Below are 4,032 nucleotides of genomic sequence, written 5' to 3'. Positions count from 1 at the left end.
TTGAATATTAATTTAAAACAACTACCTTTTAACCAAGAAAAACAAATCCTCAACAAAAATACCTAAAATTTCCACCAAATGAATCAATTTTGTACCAAAAAAGTCCATTTTTTCTCGAAAATTAATCAATTTTGAACCTAATAATTTATGCTTTCAAATAAAGCAGACAAATTTTCAACAACTAACAAAATAGTTACATTTTTACTTTTTAAATTCATAAAACAAAATATCTACAAAATAGTTAAATTTACAGACTAAAAAAGTTTAAAAATTATTTTCAACCAATGAAATTAATTTTCAACTAAAAAAATGGAATATTCAACTAGACTAGTTAAATTTTCAATTAAAAAATAATCTTCAACCACAAAAAAATTTTTAACTGTAAAAGATAAGTTTTCCGTTAACAGACTCAATATTTTACAAGAAAAAAAGGATTTTTAATTAAAATTTGTAACCAAATTGTTTCAACAAAACAATATGTCTCAACAAAATATTTTTGGTGGTTATTTTAGCCAAAAGAAACTTTGATATTAAAATTACTCCGCGTTCAATTCAGCCAAATAGTCAAATCCTTAACCAATTATTTCTGAAGCAAAGCGTTGCATTTTTTTTTTTTAAATAAAATTCTAGTAATGAAGATGAATTTTCAAATAAAATGTACTTCTTCACGAAAAGGGTTTAATTTCCAATGACAAAGTTAATTTTTAACTAAAAAATTGAATTTTCTATAAAGATATTTAAATTTTCAACCAATCAGTTGGAATAGTTAAATTTTCAGTTCAAAAATTAATTTTTAACCGTAAAACAATAAATTTTCAATTGTAATAGATAAATTTTTAGTTGAAAAAGAATAATTTTTTTACACAAAAAAAAGAATTTTGAACGAAAAAATATGTCTCAATAAAAAATGTTTGTTGGATATTTCAGCCAAAAGAAACTTTTGATATCAAAATTAAACTGGGTTCAATTCAGCCAAATAGTTGAATCCTTAGCCAAAAAAGCTTTACCCAAAAAAGTTAAAAATTCTTCTAATCGAGATAAACTTTCAAATGAAATGTACTAATTTTCACCAAAAGGATTGAATTTTCAACCAAGAAAGATATTCCAAGAAGGAAAAAAAGTTTTTAACAGAACTGTTGAATTTTCAATAAAAAATTCGGATTTCGTACAAAATTGTTCAATTTTCAAACGAAAAAGTTCGAATTTCATCCAAAAAACATGAATATTCTATCAAAATAGTTGAAAGTTCAACGAAGAAAGATTTTTCAGTCAAAAGTGCAAAAAATTTTCAACCGAATTGCTACTTTCTAAGCCAACAAAAAGAATTTTCTACAAAACAGTCGATTTTTCAACAAAAAATCTATATTTCAACCAGATAGCTTAATTTTATATAAAAAAATTGTTTAAGTTTCAACCCATAAATAAGAATTGTAAACAAAAAAAGTTTATTTTCAAACCAACTATTGAATTTCAACCCAAAAAGACGATTTTTTACGGAACAGTTGAATTAAAAAAAAAAGAATTTCCTACAAAAAAAGTAAATAGTGTAATAGTTCAAAAAAGTGAGTTTTCCATAAAATAGTGTAATCTTTAAACAACAAAGATTAATTTAAACCAAACAGTTCCATTATCTTCCAAAAAAAATGAAATTACTACCAAAAGAGATACATTTTCAAACTGAAAAGATTAATTTTCAATCAGTGTTTATTTTTCAGAAAACTAAGCTTTTTCATTAAGGAAAAGAAAATAATTTGCATTTTTAAAATAAAAAGATGGATTTTCTATAAAACAATACATTTTCTACCCTAAAAAGTTTTTCAACTAAAAAGTTACATTTCATTCTGAAAGATGAATTCCCAAGTAAAAATATGAATTCTCAAGAAAAAATACATAGTTGATATTTCTAACAAAAAATTTTTTTTATTTAATTCCAAAATTTGAATTATTAAAAAAGAAGTTAATTCTTTCTAAAATAATACAATTTTTAACATTTCAACATTTTTAGCATTTTAGGAATTTTTTTTCAATCAAGAAAGCTGAGTTTTTAACAAGATACTTGAATTCCCAACCAAAAAGATCAACTTTCGACAAACACGAATAATTTTATATCCAAAAAGACGACTTTTTGACAAAGTAAATCAATTTTTTACTTAACAGTTGCATTTTTAACTTATTTTAAACTTAATTTTAACTTAAGCAATACATCGATAAAGTTTCAACATAAAATGAAATATTTCAATTTTTTGATAAGGACTCTGTTAAAAATATTTTGAACAGAACAAAAATAACACTCATTTTCAACAAAACTGTTAATTTTTTCAGAAGAAACATACATTTTCGACTTAAAGTAGATTAATTTCATATAAAAAAGAAAAATTTCCAACTTATCCAATATGCAGGATAAAGTTAAAAAAAACATGAAATAGTTAATTTTCAGATTAAAAAAAATTATTTTTTAACAAAAAAAGAATGAATTTGTAACACTGTTAAATTTACAATCAAAATCATGAATTTTCGACAAAGAAAATTAATGTTCTACAAAAAAAAGACGAATTTTGAACTAAACACATGAATTTGCAACTAAATTATTCAATTTTAAAACTACAAGAAAAGAATTATCTATCAAATTGTTACAATTTCAAGTGAAAAAGTTGAATGTTCTACAAGAAGTAGAATTTTGAGCATAAAATTTAATTTAAGAGCAAATAGTTGAACTTTAATTAAGTTATAATTGCATTTTTAACCAAAAGGATAAATTTTCAAGCGAAAAGATTTAATTTCTGCCAAGAAATGACGAATTTTCAACAAAATAAATGAATTTCTAACTAAAAAGTTGAATTTTCAACTGAAGAAGATAAATTTGTAACCAAATAGTTAAATTCCCCTCTGTCACCAAGTCTAGTTTTTAGCCCCCCCCCCTTCCCCTTTAAACTGGTAGCGTATTTCATGGAAAGTACCGCCAGGCAACTTTTTCTTTTAGGACTAAACCAGTAGCACAGAAAAAAGTAAATTTAAATTTTGCTGCATGTAAAATTTTCCGCGCTTAAAGTTTACATGCTATTCGGCGAAAGTTCATCATACGATGAAATAAAATCTGTCGTCTGCTACGTCCTTAGGAGCAGTTAAAAAAACTGCAAAATATGAGTAAATTCAAGCTATGAACCAGGACAATAGATCTAAAACAATCTTTTTCCTTATTTAATTATTATTTTAAAAACAATTATATTTATTGGGAACGAATGAAAATATTTTTCGTGAATGAAAATAGAAAACTTGGCACAAAAACTATCTTATGTTTTCGAACAAACGAAAAATAGGAATCAAATTAATTTTTAAAGTTGAAGCATTAATAGGATTTATAATACGATAAATAAATTTTATCTTTACTTTATTTCAGATTAAAATTGAGTTTAAACATTAATAATTAAAACTCAATCCTAATATAAAATTATGTTTCAAATTTTGGTTTAAAAAATAGTTTCATGAATAAAATGTCAGGACAGAAATCCCTATCTCAAAACTTATGAACTATGGTTAAGTTCGTAATGAATATGGCGACTTTTCAGATAGATGTCAAATTATTAATTCTCAATAACGTAAAATATATTTTCATTCGTCCGCGATGCGTGCAATTATTTAAAAAATGAAATTGTAATAATTGAAATTCTGATTTTAATTTTAATTAAAAAAATTATTCTGAGATAGTTTAAAAAGTCAAAATTAGCTCAGTTTCATGTAAAGTTTATTCGATAAGGTTAACTTCTGTTGCAGCGAATCTCTCAACCGAAATCGATGTAAACTTTATCTTTTGCTTTTTCTGTGAGCCTATACAATTATGCTATAGATTTAAAACAAATTTATCTACTTAAATAATTAATAATACATCATATTACAGAATTATTGGGAAATTTGGGATCCATCCTTAAACCATACAGAAGTTTATTATGGTCCCATAGAGGCGTACGTGCCATCATGGCTCCATGTATACCTGCATTAAAAGCAGTTCTTCGGTCCCGCGTCTCTTCAAATGCA

This window comes from Belonocnema kinseyi, chromosome 9 (assembly GCF_010883055.1).
Source record: "Belonocnema kinseyi isolate 2016_QV_RU_SX_M_011 chromosome 9, B_treatae_v1, whole genome shotgun sequence".
Classification (NCBI taxonomy): Eukaryota; Metazoa; Arthropoda; class Insecta; order Hymenoptera; family Cynipidae; genus Belonocnema; species Belonocnema kinseyi.
This window is presented reverse-complemented; position numbering follows the sequence as displayed.